The sequence below is a fragment of the Dromiciops gliroides genome, chromosome 2 (assembly GCF_019393635.1).
Source record: "Dromiciops gliroides isolate mDroGli1 chromosome 2, mDroGli1.pri, whole genome shotgun sequence".
NCBI classification, from domain to species: Eukaryota; Metazoa; Chordata; class Mammalia; order Microbiotheria; family Microbiotheriidae; genus Dromiciops; species Dromiciops gliroides.
The window spans coordinates 204,849,528-204,870,594 of NC_057862.1; positions in this window are offsets into that span (position 1 = coordinate 204,849,528).

Sequence of the window (21,067 nt, forward strand, 5' to 3'; positions counted from 1 at the left end):
TTTCATTCAAAAATTTATCCTTTAATTAGTTTAAAATTCCATAAGTTTCTGCAGTTTGTATTTCCCTTTATGTCTCCCCAACTTATTGGAGATTGGAGGACAGAGAGAGAGAGAGAGAGAGAGAGAGAGAGAGAGAGAGATTGTTTTTAAAAGGTTTGAAAAATTCCACAGAAAGGTTTTCACTTTTTATATCCTATTTCTTTTGGCTGATCAGGCTACAGGAAAAGATTAGTTTAATATACCAAGACACAAATACAGACAATTTAACACATAGTCCCATGTGGTTGGGGTTGGGGTCGGTGGTTTCTCCTTCTATTTAATTTATAATACTCAAAGGAATTGTGGCAAAATTTCAGCTTGAATCTCTTGCAGTTTTAGACAAAATTTCACATAACCTAATAGCTGACTTCTTAGTAATTTCTGACTCAACCTGGAGCTTCCCCTCTCCTACACTACAAGAACTCTTTTTTCTGGGATTGGGGGTATTCCCTTTGTATGCTATTATTTGATTCCATTTTTCCCTCAGATAGACTTCTCCAAAAGTGTGGAGAAGAACTGAGATGAAGGGGGAGTCTAATCTCTGGAGTAGCTTTCTGCAGAAGAATCCTTTGGTGAGAAAATCAACTAGAGAACTCTAAGGCATTCCTTAGAGAAGCTATCCCTGGAGGCCAGGGTCCATTCTTGACCACCACAAGCCTTGCCAAAAACTGTTGCAAGTAGTTTAATAATAACTGAGGAAACAAAATCCAAGCTATGTGATTTATTTGCAAGATATTCAGTTGCAGAATAAAACAGGTCCAAGGCCTCCTTAGTAGGAACAAGGACCCTGAAGAGGGATTTACAAAATGTTTTTTTTTTTTAAATAGCAAAGTACAGTTACTATTTTTAGCATTACTATTTCAAATTAAGGAACTTTACAGAGTTTGGAAACACTGATAGGTTGCATCCACCTGCATCTTGTAAAAAAGTTAGTAATATAACTATAAAAACTTCCTCAAAATTACTTGATTTACAGGAAAACTAAGCTCAGGAAAATGAAACAACTCCAAGAGGTGTACAAAATGTTGCCAGTGATACAAAATGGAGTCATTTTGGTTTTCTGACTGGTCAGAGTGTAGGATATTTGTGATATATTGCTATAATCTCTTTACTAGTATTTTATTTTAAATTTTGTATTAAAAGCTGTTACGGAAATTGTTCTATAATTTTCTTTTTCTGTTTTTGCTTTCCTGGGTTAATTGTCAAAACCATACTTTTGTCATAAAAACAGTTTGGTAGGAATCCTTTCTCTGTTATCTTCCAGATAGTTCATATAGTATTGGAATTAATTGTTCCTTAAATGTTTTGTAAAATTCACTTTCAAATCCACCTTCTCCTGGCATTTTTTAATTAGGGAGCTCATTTTTGTCTTTTTCCATGATGATATTATTTAAATATTCTATTTCCTCTTCTGTTAGTCTGTGATATATGCATGTATCTGTGTATATATGTATATAGATAGATGTAGAGAGATATGTGTGTATGTATGTGTGTATATATGTATTGTATAAATTTCATATCCATCCATTTACCTTAGATTTTTGGTTTTACTGGCATAGAATTGGCAAAATGGATCCTAAAAATTGTTTTAATTTCATGTTCATTAGTGGTGCGTTCACTGTTTTCATTTTGGATACTGGTAATTTGCTTTTTCTTTCTTATTTGAATCAAAATTAAATATGGTATATCTATTTTATTGCTTATTTCATAAAACCAGCTCCTAGTTTTATCAGTTCAATAGTTGATTTTTTAAAACTTTCAATGTTATTAATCTCCCTTTGATTTTTAGAATTTATATTTTGGTTTTGAATTGAGCATTTTTCACTTGTTCTTTTCCTAGTTGTTTTAGTTGCATGCCCTATTCATTATTCTGCTGTTTCTCTATTTTGTTGATGTATACATTTAGAAATACAAATGTTCCCCTAGGTACTGCTTTGGGAATGTTGTCTCATTGTTGCCATTCTCTTTAATGGAACTGTTTTTATAATTTGTTTTTTATCCATTCATTCTTTAGGATTAGATTATGTAGCACCCCACTAGTATAGCTTCAGTATCTATTTCATCCTGTAATGCATTTAACTTTTACTTTAATAATTTGGATGCTATTTCATTTGGTGCATATATTTTTAGTTTTTATATTATTTTATTTTCTATGATTCCTTTTAGTAAGATTCCGTTTCCTTGCTTATTCCTTAATTAGGTCGATTTTTGCTTTTTTTTTTCTGAGGTCATGATTGCCACCACTGTTTCTTAAATTTCAGCTGAAGCATACTAGATGCTGCTCCAGACCCTTATTTTAATTTTTTGTCTTCCTGTTTCAAATGTATTTCTTATAAACAACATCTTGTTAGATTCTGATTTCTAATCCATTCTTCAACTTGTTTTTATTTAATGGGTAAGTTCATCCCATTCACATTCACAGTTAGGATTACTAACTGTACATTTTCCTCCATCCTATCTTCTATTTATCTTTGTTTCTCTTTTTATCCTGTCTTTTCTCTAAAGTCTGTTTGCTTTTGATTACTTTCTTCTTTTATCTTCCCTCCCTTCAATACTCCCCTCCCTTTATTATATCCCTTTCCCCTCCCACTTACTTGTAAGGTAAGACATATTTCTATTATCAATTGAGTATGTATGTGTGTATGTATTTATGTGTACATATTCTTTTTGAATCAATTTACATGTGAGGTTCAAGCATTCCCCTACCACCACCATTTTCCACTCAACTGTAAAAGCTCTTCCTTACATACTTCTTTTATGTGAGATAATTTTCCCCATTCTTCTTCTTCTTTGCTTGTTCTTCCAAGGCATCCCTCTTTCTTGCCTACCCAATTTTTTGCATCATCACAACATAATCAATTCACTTCTATGTGCTCTTTCTTTGAAGAATCCTTCTACCTGCCCTCATAATGATAAAGTTCTCAGAAGATACATGTATCATCTTTCCAAATAGGACTATACATAATTTATCATTATTGAATCCCTCATGATTTCTCTTTTATGTTTACCTTTTTATATTTCTCTTGTGTTTTGTTGAAAGTAAAATTTTGAAGTAAGCAGAACCAGGAGAACAGTGTAGACAGCAAAAGCAACATTGTTCAGTGATCGGCTGTGAAAGACAGCTCTTTTCAGCAATAAAATGATCCGAGACAATTCCAAAGGACTCATGATGGAAAATACTCTCCACATACGGAAAAAAGAACTGTGGAATATGAATGCAAGTTGAACCATACTATTTCTATTTTTTTATAAGGTTTTTTCCTTTTGTTCTGATTCTTCTTATACAACATGACTAATGTGAAAATTTGTTTAATGTGATTGTACATATATAACCTATGTCAGATTTCTTTCTGCCTTGGGGAGGGGAGATGGAAGGGAGGGAAGGGAAAATGTAGAACTCAAAATGTTATAAAAACAAATGTTGAAAACTATCATTATATGTAACTAGAAAAAATGCTATTAAGATAAAAAAGTCAAATTTTCTATTCAATTCTGGTGTTTTCATCAGGACTGCTGGAATGTTCTCTATTTCACTCAATATCCATTTTTCCCTTGAAATTATACCAGTTTTACTGATTATTCTTGGTTGTAATCCTAGTTATTTTGCCTTCTTAAAAATCATCTTCCAAGTGGTAGCTGTTTAATTTTGTGTTATCCTGACTGTGCCTTCAAGGTATTTGAAAGGTTTCTTTTTAATTTCTTGAAGAATTTTCTCTTTGACATGGGAGTTCAGGAATTTGTCTATAATATTCCTGAATATTCTTTTTGGTAATTTTTAGGAAGTGCCATCATTACTTTTTGTTTTTGTTTTTGTTTTTTTTTTTACATATAAGGTATTTTATTTGTTCCGTTACATGTAAAGATAGTTCTCAACTTTTGTTTATACAAGCTTTACAATTTCAGATTTTTCTCCCTCCCTCCCCTCCCTCCCCTCCCTCCCCTCCCTCCCCCCTCCCCTAGACAGCATGTAATATGATATAGGTTATATCTATATACATATACATATATATATATATATATATATATACACTCACACACACACATATATATATATATATACACATAATAACATTAATCCTATTTCTGCATTAATCCTGTTACAAGAGAAAAAATCAGAGCAGTGATGCAAAACCTCAAAATAGAAAAAAAAAACCAGCACCCAAAACAAAAGAAATAGTATGGTTCAATCAGCATCTATACTCCACAGTTCTTTTTTTTTTTCTTGGATTTGGAGATCCTCTTCTATCATGAGTTCCCTGGAACTCTTCTGTACCATTGCATTGGTGAGAAGAATATAGTCCATTACAGTAGGTCAACACTCAATGTTGATGATACTGTGTATAATGTTCTTCAGGTTCTGCTCATCTCACTCATCATCAGCTCACGTAAGACCCTCCAGGTTTCTCTGAACTCCTCCTGCTCATCATTTCTTACAGCACAATAGTATTCCATTGTATTCATATACCACAACTTGTCCAGCCATTCCCCAATTGATGGGCACTCTCTCAACTTCCAATTCCTTGCTACCACATAAAGAGCAGCTATAAATATTTTTGTACACCATCATTACTTTTTAATATTGCTTTAACATATAAAGTCTGATTGCAACTCCTTTGCCTCATAATCATGCTCTAGATGCTTATATGCAACAAATTGTTTTGGGTGTGTGGTCTTTTAGTTGTGTTTTGTTTTTTTGGTATCAAAACTTTCCTTTCTTTGTCTACTTAATTCTATCTTCTATCTCACATCTATAAGAAAGTCACATCTTGTGTTTCAAAAGGGAAAACTTGCCTATTGTTTCCTTCTTCCTAGCTATATTTTTAAGATCTTCCCTTTAGTCATAAGTTTTCCCTTCCTAGGCAGATACAGAGAAGATAAGAAAAAAAATATTCTAGAGTTCTTTCTCCTCCTTGCCTGTATACTTCTACCTATACTATCCATACTATCCTGCCATACTATGTTTGCTTACTCTCATTCTGAAGCTTACAAGCAGTATGAACTCCCCTTTTCATCATAGAGAATAATTACTAGGTGATGAATATTATAGCTTCTTTGATTTGTTTTAGAACACTGATTTTTAAAGTGATTTTGTCCTTTCCTTTGTCTGAACCTTATAAAGATTTTAACCTCACAGAGAGGCAGTATAATTTATTGGAAAGAGGACAGATTTACCTCAGAAGACCTAGTCTTGGGTTCTGTCTCTATCAGTCCCAACTTATGTGATCCTATAGAGTCGGATATCTAGGTGGTACAGTGGATAAAGCACTGGCCCTGTAGTCAGGAGGACCTGATTTTAAATCCTACCTAAGACACTAACTAGCTGTGTGACACTGGTAAAGTCACTTATCTCCAATTATCTTAAACATTTGGAGTCATCTCCAGTCATCCTGATATATATATATATTGCGACCAGACCCAGATGGCTCTAGAAGAGACAATGAAGTTAGTGATCCTTGCATAGCCCTTGCTCACTTAACTCCACAAAAATTCAATGCAAGTCATGACATCTGTCATGTTCCTCTTTGAGAACAAAGGACAAACCACAATGATCCTAGAGAGTCACAACCCCCATAGGCTTGTTCCCTCATATAAAATGGGGTTGAGCAAGTATACACCATGTATTTCACATGAATGTTTTATGAATAAAAGGATCTAATATATGAAAAGTGTTTTGTAGCTATAGTTTCATATAAATGCATTATTAAACATAATTATGTAGTAGTTTCCTCATAGAAGAGTTTCCTCACTAAAAGTAGAAACTATGACTCTTATCCTTGAATCTTTTACAATTTTGCATGTTTGATTCATAGTAATTCAAAAAGGAAAAAAAAAACTAAGCAAGCTCATTGTTCCTTTTCTTCATTAGTGACAGATGTGTGAACAATTAATTGGTTTAGGGCCAGGACAATGCTATATATAAAATGCTATTTATAAGCCTTCTCTCTTTATATCTCTTATTTGCCAGCACTCACTAGATGGGACACATTACTCTATAGCCCACATTAAAAACTCGGGGCTATGATACTCAGCACCTATCTGGTGGCAAGTCAGATGAACCATTGATTGAAAAAAAAAAAACAGTAATAAAAATCTCATAGATGTGAAGTCCATTATGGGATCAAGTAAAGTTTCTTATGAAGAGAAATACTTGTTATTAAAAGTAACTACTCTTCAACAACGCTGACCTTCTCAAATGCTAGTATGTCACAAACCATGAGATTTTTAAAAATCCAATAACAAGTTTCCCTACTGTGGTTTCAATTGCCTTTTCAGCTCTCCCACAGTGTTTTGATTCAGACTGAGGTAATGCAGATGGTTTACGTCTAAAGTGGGTTAAAATGGCATATCTTTATACCAGAGTAATCAGAGACAGTCTTTCAACATTGGTCAAATTGATTTAGTATTTGCTCAACTTTCCACTTCCCTTGATTTGTGTATACGTAGCTGTAATGTGGGAATTTATAGAACTCTTGCTTCACTTCTTTAAAGAATTTAATAAGACAACTCATTTTATGTAGTAATCTATCTTTTCTTTCTTATGAGTCTCTGTCCCCCAAGTTTTTAGATTTCCAAATCTAATGGTCTTTTCCCCAGCTTCAATTATATTTGTCCTTTTTGTATCACTTGACAATGTTGAGCACCACACATATGTATGACGTGTGTGTGTGTGTGTGTGTGTGTGTGTGTGTATTCTCTCCTCCTTTGGCTTCCATGATGTTGATTTCTCCTATTTCATATCCTACCTCTCTGACCATTCCTTCTTGAAATCCTTTTCATCACTTTTTTTCTTCTTACACTGTATCTTTGGATGATCTCATCTATCCTAATGCCTTTAATTATCACCTACATGTGGAGGATTCTCAAACTGATATATGTAGTCCTTGTCTCCCATCTGACCTCCAGCTCTATATTTGACTTCTTCATAATATCTCTATTTCCATGACAACATCCAAACTCAACACTGATAAAAAGGGATGGTATAGACCATAATAAAAGCTAAAATTAAAGTATAAGTTAGTCATGGGAAAAGAAGGGAAGGAGAGAATTCTTCATATTGAAAGATATTGTTAGGACATTAAAAATAATCTAGAATGTAGCATTTCATTTTGCTGATCAGCCATAATAAATAATATTGTGTGTCATAGCAGTAATAAAGAATGTTAACTTCATCTCCATTCACTAATTCTCTACTTTGGAAAAGGAAGACAGCCTGATGATACTTTCTGAGTTATGGAAGCAAAATTTACAAACAATATCTTAGTTCTCCCTACATGATACTTTCCAATAATTACTCTGGTGAAGAGCACTTGAAACATGTGGAGAGTAGGATCATTTTTTTAACCTCTAGATTTTTTGTTAATTTCTCCTTTTTCATAGAAAATATGGCATGACTACCTAAAGAAGTGAAGAGAAAGGGAAGTTCACTAGAATATGTGTCTTCTTTACTTGTGAAGGGGAAAAACAATTCTGCCATTAGATATGTCAGCCCATTTGTGGGTTGAGGTTTTTCTTTTTTGTTTTGTTTTGTTTTGTTTTAATTAATACAGTATTTATTTTTTTTCCCGTTACATGTAAAGATAGTTCTCAACTTTTGTTTATACATGCTTTCCAATTTCAGATTTTTCTCCCTCCCTCCCCTCCCTCCCCCCTCCCTAGACAGCAGGTAATCTGATATAGGTTATATATATGTGTGTGTGTGTGTGTGTGTGTGTGTGTGTGTGTGTGTGTGTGTGTGTATGTATATATACACATAACATTAAACATATTTCTGCATTAGTCATGTTTTAAGAGAAAAATCAGAGCAATGACAAAAAACCTCAAAATAGAAAAACAACAGCACCCAAAATAAAAGAAATAGTATGTTTCATTCAGCATCTATACTCCACAGTTCTTTATTTTTCCTGAATTTGGAGATCCTCTTCTATCATGAGTTCCCTGAAACTCTTCTGCATTGGTGAGAAGAATATAGTCCATCACAGTAGATCAACACTCAATGTTGATGACACTGTGTACTGCGTTCTTCTGGTTCTGCTCATCTCACTCATCATCAGCCCATGCAAGACCCTCCAGGTATCTCTGAACTCCTGCTCATCGTTTCTTACAGCACAATAGTATCCCATTGTATTCATATACCACAACTTGTCCAGCCATTCCCCAATTGATGGGCATCCCCTTAACTTCCAATTCCTTGCCACCACATATAGAGCAGCTATAAATATTTTTGTACATGTGGGTCCCTTTCCCCTTTCCATGATTTCTTTGGGGAAAAGACCCAAAAGTGGTATTGCTGGGTCAAAGGGTATGCACAGCTTTATCGCCCTTTGGGCATAATTCCAAATTTTTCTCCAGAATGGTTGGATCAGTTCACAGCTCCACCAACAATGCATTAGTGTTCCAATTTTTCCACAGCTTCTCCAACATTTATTATTTTCCTTTTTTGTAATTTTAGCCAATCTGATAGGTGTTAGGTGGTAGGGTTGAGGTTTTTCTAATGAATGGGATAGGCAGGATATGAGATGAGGCAGTGTTGAAAACAACCCCTAGGGGCAGCTAGGTGGCACAGTGCATAAAGCACCGGCCCTGGATTCAGAAGTACCTGGGTTCAAATCTGGCCTCAGACACTTGACACTTACTAGCTGTGTGACCTTGGGCAAGTCACTTAACCCACATGTTCCCGCAAAAAAACAAAAAAGAAAAAAAAAAGAAAACAACCCCTTGAGTTCTATTTCTAAAACATAAATACAAGGGGGAGATAAGTATTTTTCTGTTATTTCTTTCAAATTATTGATTATCTAATAATCAAAACATTTGAAATACCATATTTCTGGCAGTATGGAATCAAAGCAGCCATATGGAGGAAGTTTCTACATTGAAGGAAATACGTACAAAATGTTTATTTTCAAAGCCTTTAATAAAATCACCTTACTTAGACTAGTCTAATTTTAACTGTAGAAGTAAGGACAATGGCACATACTTGATCTTACATGACAGGGAGATAATCTTATAATAGAGGTAGATTCTGTATTAAAAAAGAAATTATTCTTGTTATTTCTATGATTGGGAAAATAAGAAACAATTGCAAACAGATGATCAAATAACAAAGCTTAATTATTCTGAGCATAAACCAGACATGTAGGACCACATATTGTACTGAGGGTCTTCAGCTTTAGAGTCAGGAAAACTTGGCATCATGACTTGTTTCTGATATGCATACTACCTCTGTGATTATATGATCATAGATTTAGTACTGGAAGGCATGAAATGGTCCATCTAATCCAGACCTCTATACTTTGGAAATGAGGAAAGTGAGTAATAAAGAGTTTAAACCACTTCCCCAATGAGTTTACAATCTTTTTTTTGAGTTGTACCAATAAAATGCCTTTACCCCCCTCAAAACAAAAATCTGCTTACAATCAGTTATAGAATGTGTTGGGAAAACTTGCTTTATTAAAAGTTGTGGGCATCAAATATTTGAAAATATAACAAATACAATCATAATGATTCTAAAACTTATAACCAATGAGAAACTGATTTTTTGAGTTTTGATTTAAATATAGGCCACAAGACCGAATTTGGAATCACTCAGTATTTGAATCAGACACTTAGTGATGAGCTTCTGCTGTCCCCCTATGAAAAAGTGAATTTGATTATGTTTTTAGAGCTCAATCTAAATAACTTTGTATTGAAAATGTACTCCCAGACAGAGGCCACAAGCACTATCTTCAATTGTCCTAAGGCAAGCATGGATTTTATTGGGCAGAGAATCTTTCTCTCATCTCTAGATATGCTGAGTTGCTAGCGAAACAAATTACAGCAGGACTAGAATAGGCCTTTTAAGCAGCCCCCTGGTTGTTGTAGGGGAAGAGATCCCCTGGTTTTGAGGTTGTTTTATCATAAAAGTAAGATGGTTTTATTTGATTCTAGCTGAGAGAAGCTGAGTTTTCTTTCCAATAAAAGTGAATGTTAAACTTGATTAGGGAGATGGGGAAATCACTCTGGGAGAGAAGAATCTGACAGGTGGAGCTTTGGCTGATAGTGGAAGGTAGTCAGGTGTGGAGTAATCTGAGTTTCAAAGGAACCCAAAGATATTTTCAGATGTCTCCCTAATGTGCCAGCCAAGAGCACATTTCCCATTCCCTCTCTGTGCCTAGAGCTTAATTCAGGCAGGATCTTGCAGGAACCATATTTTTTTAGGCTACAATATATAGGTGCCTTTTCCTGAGGCAGTCTTGTAACCATATGAGATGGGAGATTTTTTTTCTGACTCTCTATAAATAGCCTTGAGGTATAATTTCAGTATTACACAAGGTAGGTGGTTGTTTGCTTTAATCTTTGAATTTTTAGCAAAAGTTCTGTGATTTGACTATAATTAGCTGGAGAGAAAAGGAAACTGTAAAATTCTTTCAACTTCAATATCAAGTGGTAAAAATGGAATATTATTTACCTTGGGAGCTCCAATTACATTACCAAAGATTGTTTTGTGGGGTATGGGGGCTAAAAAACAAGATATTCCTATACTTATTACTTCTTCAAACCTCTTTCCATCTTGTCTATGTTTTATTGACAAGTTGATGAGCATGATAAAAAAAGCCAGCTAAAACCAGATTCTGCAGTATTTTTGTTTGTTTTTTCCCCCTTTTGGTTGCTAGCCATGAGGCCTTGCTGCCACAAGGTGGGAGTAAAACGTTTGGACAGTTTCAGAAACGCCCTTTACTTTCAAATTTGACAAGAATACAGACAAAACCACAACAAACAAACAAGCAACCAAAACCTAAAGACATGTTTTAATAAAGCACAAATAAAGTTACTTCCATAGAATATACTGGGTGACACATTCATCAAGGTTCCCAGTCACTATGCTACAAAGACTGGAAATTAAAATACAGTAAACATTAATCTTTTTTTTTTTCCGTTCCCATGCATGAAAATCACAAGATGCCCTTTTCTACTAAATCTTAAGGCAGACATGTAAGTATATACTTGACCATGAGGCCCATATTACTAGCAAAAATCTCTCATGTTGCAGAAATGTAGATGAATGATGCTAAAATAAGGCTTATGTACAATGGATTAAAAAATGCCTTGCACAAACTTCTTCTACCAATAGAGTATTTTAGAGTGAGTAGGGAGGTAGCCTAGGGAAGTGTATTATATACTATTTGAGAAATTTTTATGATGAATCTTATGCTACCTGAAAGTATACAGGGAGTTAAAAATTAAAATAACCTCTGTTCATTGCCCATCCAAGATTGAATGCCATAAAGGATATTGTATATGGTATTATTACTTCAGGTTGCTACATATTTAATAGCTTTTATGACTGTACTATCTGTAATGTGTTATTACAGCCATTTTGAAGTATAAGGTTCAAACTGGAAAATCTGAGTATACTTCCTCAAAATGGAGATGACAAATACAGAGTCTCTGAGGCTGAGATCCTGGAATCAAGGCTCAGTATCTCTAGGAAACAGTGACATGCAGAGGTGACAATGACAAGCCCAAGGAACAGCAGGTGATAGTAAATGGAAAAGGCTGCCACCTCCCTTGTATAAGAAGATATAAGGGTGGAGAAAAGGCATAAATTGGTTTGCCAATTTCAATTGTTTGGCCTCCTGCTATACCGGAATAAAGAACGGGCTAATGGAATGAACTGTTGCTATTGCTGATGCTGTTAGATTCTGTGGAATGATTTACCCAAACCGTTCTTTTTATCCCATTGATTCCTATATATACAATAGACCCAAGGCCACATCACTTGCATCAATTTTCCTCTCCTCCCCTCCCCCCCTCCCCCCGCCCAGTGACAGCAGTGGCAAGATAGACACAGTAGTGCCTCAGGCCATAGGATTGATGCTTTGCTGAATGGATGTGCAGAGGCTCAAAGAAAAGATGCACAAAGGTTTGGAGCAAAAATTCTGTTGTCCAAGGATTGACAGAATGTTACATTTATATACAAATAAAAGTGTGTATGTGTGACAAGGTGGATATTTTGAATTTCAGGTATATTGAGACAGTCACCCAATGAAGAAAAATGTAATGATGCTAAGGAATAATATATTAGGCACTTTTAGAAAAGCTATAAGAGTTGAGGCAATTAGAGCATAATTTAGTTAATGCTTTTCTCTAAAGCCTGGGTATATGCCCCACAAGAAAATCGATCTTCTTGTACCCACCTCACAAGGTCATTCCTATTCCTACCTAATAGATTTTGTCCATGGTAGGGGATTTGTGGAATTTCAATAGAATACAGAAGGATGCCTGTATCTCCCCAATATAGTTATTATAATCCACACTAATTATTTTGTTTTGCCGTCATCTACTTCAACTCAAAGCTCTTCAAGTAGGGAGACTTCAGCATATTCACCTCTATATCCCAATATCGTAAATAATGCCTTACACATAACAAATATTTCTGGGATTATTGAATTGAAGATCAAGTTATGGATTGCAAGTGAATTTAAATATTAAAGAGAACTAGAATAGTTCTCTGGAATTAACCTGAAGACCAATTTCATAAACAGGAATCATTGTGATTTGTATTGATTCTTCACTTTTTCTTTCTCCTTTCCTTTATAACAGCAATATCCATGTTCTGATTATTCTACTTCCATCATAGATCTAGCCTTTTCCCCTTAATCTCTATTCTTAGGCTCACCACTCCATTTCAGAGTTTTATCACCTCTGATCCTGACCATTTTTATCACTAAGTGACTCCGTTTATATTTTTCAACTTCTTACATAGCTACCTAAATTATCTTTCTAAAGTAAAACTTGACCACATTACTAATCTACTAAAGCATATTAAGTTGCTCTCTATTGTTTTCAGAATAAAATAAAAATTTCTCATTTTTACATATAGAAGTCCTTTATAGTCAAGTCCTTCTTACTTTTCTAGGCCTATTTCATGGAACTGGTTTTATATCTGTTGTTTATACTATAAGCCACTTGGACAGAAATAGAAAATAGGAGAAAAGTTAAGGAAAAAACAACCATACAAACCAGGTAGAAAGGTAATTTTAATTATTCAGACATCTACTAGAGCTCTCTCTTTGGAAAAAGGAGAGGAATAATTTATTGATTTGTCTTAATGAATAAAATCATCCTTTAAAAGGTAGAAACATATTGTTGTATGTATGTAAATGTAGAAAGGAAGAATATGATAAATGCCAAAAAGCATGGAAAAACAGAAACTGATTCAGAGTGAATTAAGCAGAACCAGGATGGTATCCATAGTGACTGTAACAAAGTAAATGGAATGGACAACAATCACATTTTTTTTAATTGCAAAATTAAAAAGAACAAGCATATCCATAGAGAAGAGATTTGAGGATATACCTCCTACCACCACTCCTTTGCAGAAGCAGAGGGTGTGGAACATTTCATTTGTTTTCAGATCAATTTTTGATGTATTGATCACACTGATTTTTGTCCTCTTATTTTTCTGTGTGTGTGTGTGTGTGTGTGTGTGTGTTATATGGGATGATGAAGGGGAATGGGGAATAATATAGTGGGGAATTTAAGTAATGTACAAACAAAATGTATCAGTGAAAATTTATTTTCAAAAGGTTTTGGGTATCTTTTACCTTTTCCTTTTTTAGTTCTATTGGGAGATGCAGAAGGATCAAAAAATGAGCAGGCCTGATATTTTATGGAGAAGAAAGGAGGAAAACAGACAAAAGTAGGAGGTCAGAGTTTTGTATTTTGTGTTTTACTTCTGCTTTCTTTGAAAAGGAGAATTATTTTTGTACTAGAAATAACACCACAAAAATTGCTAACATGGAGTTGTTAAGATTATCAATCAAGTCATAACACCTAGCTGATTATAAGAAATTTGGACCAGATGAACTCCATCCTTGGGTACTGAAAGAATGTAATATATCTGGTTCACATTGATTTTAGAAAAGTATTTGCTAAGTTATTTCATATTATTCTTGCACATAAAGTGAAGAGATGTTGATTGAAGAGTCTAATCCATATCTCTTCATCTTTTGTGTTTGAAATTGAATTTACAACTGCTTGAGTGCCCTGGTGTGAAGAAATTTTGTTTTTTTTTCAAATAATTCTTCATTGTTATCTTATGTTTTATATTGCCTACATTTTCCCTCATATCCCTCCTCCCAGAAATGCATATATTGTAATATAGGAAACAAACAAACAGCTAGATAAACAAACAAATGAATGAATGAATGAATGAATGTCAAATAAACAAATAAATCAGAAAAATAAAAAATGAGAAAATAAATCAACACATCAAAAATAAACATGATATGGCTAATACAGAAACATTTTGTGTGACTTTACATATATAATGAGTGACATTTTGCTTGTTTTCTCAATGGATGGAGGAAAGGCTGGAAAGAGGGAACTGAAAACTTTTTAAATAAATGTTAAAAAATAAATCTGATATATATGATAGACTTGATAGATAGCAGTTTGGTTGAAAAGATCCTGGAGTTTTAGTGGACTACATGATCAACAAATAACCTTAATGTAATGTCATACTCAAAAAAGCTAGCAAGAAGAGGTCTACCTTTTAGAAATATGGAAGCAAGAGTCTTCCTGTACTTTGTCCTTGTTAGATTATATCTGGAGTATTGTGTCTAATTCTAGCTAACACAGTTTAATAAGGATTTAAGCTATAGGAGTCGAGAGGAGGGCAACTAGACTGATGAAAGACTGAGTTGGCAAGATAGGAGGATCAAGTGAAGGGTAGCATACACACATGCATGCACACACATATACACATGTCTGTGTACACATATGCATACATACATACACACATACATGTGAACCAGAACTAATTTTCCTGTCAGGAGGACAAAATTCAATTGTTTTCTGTTTTGCATTACTTGTATGAACTTAGACAAGTCATTTAAGCTTCCTGGAGCTCAGTTTTCTCATCTGTAAAATAAGTGAGTTGGACTAAATTACCTTCATTATCCCTTTCAGCATTAGAACTATGTTCCTTTGTCTACAAACTATACATGTTTAGCTTACAGAAGAGTCAGGGGCAACAGCTAAATATTTGAAAGGTTGCTAGTGGAGGAGATATAGGGCTCATAAACAAGAACCAGGAGTAATAATTAGAAGTTGCTGAAAGGGAAATTTGATGTTGGAGAAAGTTTCCTAACAATTAAAACTGTTGAAAAGTGGAATGAGTTGCCTTGAAGTATTGATTTGTTCCTTTTTGTTGGATATCAAGAAGAGGTCAGGTAATCATTTGTCAGATATGTAATAGTGAGAAGTTCTTTTGGGTATTGTTGGAAAACTTTCATTTCCTCAAAACTATAATTCCAGTTCCCACCTCCATGTTTTTGCTATTCCTCAGTTTCTAGAAAACAGTTGCACTTCAATTGTGCCTTTTAGAATATCCAACTTCATTCAAAACTCACTTTATTTGCCAAATCCTATCCAATCCCCTTATTAGTGTTCTTTCCTTCTTTGACTTATATATATATATATATATATATACATATACACACATACATATATGTGTATGTGTGTATATCTATCTATATCTATATATCTTTTTCACATTGAGCAAGCAAAAAAAAAAACATAAGATGTAAACTCCCTGAGAATGATATGTTTTTATTTTGCCTTCATATTCCTAGAGTCTAGCATAGTGATTTGAACTCAGTAGATACTTAATGATTGCTTGTTAGGCCATGTTAACTTAAATCTAGGCTAGAACCCTTGGCATTTATCAGGGACACCAAAATGTGTGGTAAAATGTTAGTTTAGAACTGAACTGGCCTTTGTATGATATCTTCCCACTTAATAAACTGAACATCCTACCTAACATGTTATCTTACAAGGTGGTAAGTACTTAATACATATTTGGGGGATAAAAATGAATTGAATTAAGAACATTCAAGAGGTGAAATTGCTTAAGTTCAAAGGCTTAAAACAGCATTTAAAATCTCTGAAAACTCCCAGGTATCCTCATAATGATATATTCAACTGCTTCAAATGGATTGTCAGATGGGTTCAAGTGATTAAATCATTTTACATGTAATTGGATCAATCCAACACCCTAATAAACCATAATAACAAGGAATAACATTTAGAGAGTGGTTTATGTTTTAAAGAGGCATGGTGGGTAGAGAAACTGGTCTAAAAGTTAATAAAAGTTGGATTCAAATTCTATCTCTGATATATATATATATATATATATATATATATATATATATATATATATATATATGGGTTATATGACTGGAAAAAGTCATTTAAGCTCTCAGTGCTTTAAGTAAATTTCCCTTTGTGAAATAGCTGCAACCTAATAGCCCTTAAGTCCTGGAAGGTTGTTTTTTATAAATTGCTCTAGAAGAGGACCAATGATATCATGAAGAGGATGTCTTGACTTGTGAATGAATTGGATTTTAAGTGAAGCAGAAGTGTGCAAAGACATCAGCCTCACTCTCTCCTCCAGAGTCATCAGAGTTCCAGAGGGAGTATCCTTACTTGGGACTTCTCTAAAGCAGTCACAAGTACATTCTTCCTCTTTTGTGGTATAAATAGCACTTTCTTCCCTATGACCTGATGAATTTGGCTGTGCTTAAGTATTATTTTTTTCCCTGTTTCATATATGAGGAAATGGGTCTACCCAGAAGGGTTTTTTCTTCTTCAAAGAATCTAGTGGTAGAAGAGAAATTAGATATTTTCTAGTCCAACCTTTTTGTTTTGTTTTGTTGATGTGGAACAAGATCCAGAGAACTGAACTGACTTGTCTAAGGTTACCCGCTCAGTTGTCTTTTATTTTTTAGCCAATCAACAGCTGTCTACAATAAAGCTTCTCTCCCAATTGATTTATTAATCTAATAATGTAATATCACTTTTATTGAGCAACTTCATGGGATGGGAAAAGAAAAGTATTTACTGCTTAAACTTCTTGCCATAGTGTATAATTGCATTACATCCCAGAATGAGAATCTGTAACTGGATTATCTGTCATTAAATTTGATTAACAAACTACAGATGAAATGCTTGTAAGAATATTTTTTATTTCTGTTTTTGCTATGATTTCTGTGGCAAAACATGGCAAGCAAAGTAACAGGATCATGGCTAGTGAATTCTTCATAAAGGCTCATAAATAAAGAGCTGAAAGGGATATCAGTGGACATTTAGTCCAATGCTTCCCAACCCCCTTGTTTTGGAAATGGGGAAATTGAAGTCCAAGGAATTTAAATGTCTTATAAGTTCACAGAGGTAGTAAGGGTCATAGGTGGAATTTGAAATCAGGTCTTCTTAGTACCAAGTCAAAGCTCTGACCATTGCACATACTGTCTTGTAATTTAGACAAACTCAATCTTATTGTTCTCTTTAACTTCTTAAAATAAAATAAAAAATCTTTTAAAAGCCTGATCTAGGCTTTGGCTGTCTCTACCTGTCAGGAATGGAATGAAGGATGAATTGTAGTCTTGTTTTTTTTAGGAATTTGCCTGGGCAATTTTGCATTTTCAAAATATGCTGGAAAATTACTTGGCATCTTTATATGAACTCCTAGAAATCTATTAGGCTTTTGCTTGCCCCTGGTCTCATAATTGATTTATCCACCAGAGGCTGCAATAGTGCTTTTCCTGGATGCAAGACAATGATAAACAGCAAGGTTCTTTGGGACATGAGCAAAGGCAGCTATTGGCATCTTTTAAAAAAAAAATATATATATATATGGGAAATATTAATAAAGGTCAGGTGACAGCCCCTTAAAGCATTAGATTTTGCTTAATCTAAGATTGAGTTAGAAAGAAATTAGCAAAACAGAAGCAGCATACACTTATTTTAGGCCCCTTTACATTAGACGTCAGTTTCATTACTGCCTGCTGAACTAAAATTACCGAAGCTTCATCTAAAGTCCTTCATTGCTTTGTGTTGAATAACAGAGGGTTGATTCTGATGTGAGCTGACATCCTGTCTTGCTAACATTCTCAGGCCCCTGTAGCCTGACTGTGTGACAAACAGAATCTTTTGTAGGGAGAAGTACTTCCAAGCCTCCCTGGGAAGAAGTCACCTGAAAGAAAATGTATCCATTCCCCCAATCCCCACCTCTACCCCTGCTTCTTTTTGTTTTGTTTTGTTTTTTTGGTTTTTAGCAAAGCCTATGAGTACAAGCACACATTCATTTGCTATGAAAAATACTAAAATCCAAAATAACAATTTTTTTTGTCTCAGCCCACACTCTTGAGCCATTTCATGATTATACATTATCATACAGATGGAGCTGTTGGTATCAAAGCCTATTTGAATTTTTTGATAATAGCTCACATCCATAGTCAGCGATTGAATTCAATAGGAGATAGGGGATAGGTTTTGTACTTAAATGCCTTTTTAAAAGTACAACTGTGTTATGAACAATAGAAGGAGAATACAAAAATCTATCAAATGTTACAATAACCAGACACAATAGACTCTGATCATAAATACTGCAATGAGCAAAGAAGAAATGAAAGACTGGATGTGTTAAGTTTATATACGTATGTTATGTTACATTCAAATGGCTCCCAGAGGTGCATGCCTTACTATTTCCAAAAAGTATCCACGATTGAGGTGCCATAGGTCTTGTCCCCTGAGCCTCCTTAAAGAAACAACAACTGTTCTGTAGTAATGTAACAGATGTTAGAAAGAATCATTAGCAATCTAAATGTTTGTGGGAGCAGATGTACCACTTCTGTTGTAGCTAACTTTGGAAGGGAATGGGGCGGGGAGGCAAGGAGAATAGGAAGAAGCCTTAAAGTTTGAAGAAAATCAGTAATAAGCAGATCTGTGGAAGAATTCTCTTGGAATTTTATTTGGGGAGAATTGGGGAGGCATATATGTGTGCCTAAGGTGCTAACTTTAAGGAAGACAACAAAAAGAATTTGCCTTCCCGTCCCCTTGCCCCTGACTTGGCATGTATCATTAGATCAATGAGAGGTGAAAGAAGCAAGACACTATCAAGGAGCTAATGCTAAAACTGTTTTTGTGATGTATTCATTCAATTTCAATAAGACAAAGTAGTAAAGGTGGGAAGGGAAAGTATTGGGGCAGTCAGAGACTGAAAAAAGGAGTGAAAAGAATGAGCAAAATAAATTGGCCAGTACAATATGCTCCTATGAGGAGAGAGAGGGAGAAAAGCAGTTATTGGGATAGATGACTCTGGGTTGTGTCTTTATTCTTTTTCTGTCAAAATGAGGTGGTTAACTTCACTACTTGTTTCATAGCTATTCTTCTGGGATTTCCTTTTCTTTGTTAATGTTCATGAATCTTTGGGGTGTGTTTCTCCTTTCCCCCCTTCCTTAAAAAAGTGATAGAAGCCAGAAAATACTTTAATTCTGGACAATGTCTAAAAGCAGATTTTGAGGAATTGAGGGAAGGGGAAGGTTGGCAACAATACAAAAAGCTACCTTATAATTTTGGATTTCAAAGTATTGGGCAAAATAATTATGGGTTATAATAAATTGATAACCATTAATAACAGGGAAAATCCCATGAAAACATGAATTATATGTTTGGGAGCATTTTCCCTTGTACTATGAAACAAATTTGATAACAGGTTTGTTTTGGCACTGTCTAGATGGAGCCCCCCACTCAAACATATATATATATATATATATATATAATTTTTGGTACTAGTTTACATAGCAACAATTAAAAATTAAAGGGCAGGGGCAGCTAGGTGGTGCAGTGGATAGAGCACCAGCCCTGGAGTCAGGAGTACCTGAGTTCAAATCCGGCCTCAGACACTTAACACTTACTAGCTATATGACCCTGGGCAAGTCACTTAACCCCAATTGCCTCACTAAAAAAAATAAAATAAAAAATAAAGGGCAATTAAATAGATGGTGATTGGATGAGTATTCATAAACAATAAATATATGGTTTACCTCCTGCCTTGAAGTAAGTTGTAAAACTTGTAGGAAAGTTTTGGTGTTCCTCCTTTACTTATACAACTAGTAATTTTTTTGATGATATCCTACCCCAGGGTTATTCTTGTCCAACAACTCTTTGCTCAATACTCAATCAGTAAGATTAAGAATGCAGTTGAGAACAACTATGGACATACTTTAAATAAGACTGAAACCTCTTCCTTTTAGTCTTTTAATGTGTTCATCAAATTATGTCTTCCTTCCTTCCTTCCTCCCTCCCTCCCTCCCTCCCTTTCCTTCCTTCCTTCATTCCTTTTCCCCTTCCTTTCTCCCTTCCTTCCTCCATTCCTTACTGCTTCCTGCCTGCCCTTGTTTGTTTCTTTCTTTTGCCTAAAATGTTTTGCAGTTGTCTTGTAAAATTTCCTGAAGAAGAAATGAGTGGAGCTTTATAACCAAATAAAAATCCAAATTTCAATTATAGACCATGACAAAGTGACATGGTGATAATAGACTGACAACTTATAATAGATCATCACATAGTACCTCACTGTAAAGGTTAATAGGGGTTTAAGCAATTGGACAACTAGAGAGTTTCATTACTTATTAAATTCAAAGATGAGCACAGTGATGGTGCTATAATATCATTGGGCAAAAATAATACTAAAAGAATGGTCATTCCATGTCCAGTTTCAGTGAGTTTCCTTACTAATATATGGTGAAATCCATGTTTTAATTTTCTTGTATTAAATTTAATTTTAATGTTTGCAGAATAATTTCACATTCTGGAAGAGAAATACAATTCTAAGAATTCATTATTCCTGGCCTCATGGAACATACAGTCTTGGAATGGGGGTAAGAGATATTCATAGAAACATATATTAGACCACAAATGATAAGCTCTTTAGGAAGTGCTACCCATGCAGTGTGTCTGAAAAAATAGTATCATGTAGTGCTTAGCATGCTATATTTTGGATGAGGAACCCAAGATGTGAATTCTCCTCCAGACACCTATTAGCTGTGTGTTCATAAATATATGACTTAACCTTTCATAGCTTCAGCTTTCTCGTATTTTCACTTGTTATAACATAGAATATAAACAAAGGGTTTTACAAATCTTAAGGTGCTGAAATTATGTGAGGTTCAAGAAAAAATCATTACACACTAGTTTGGAGGTAACAAAA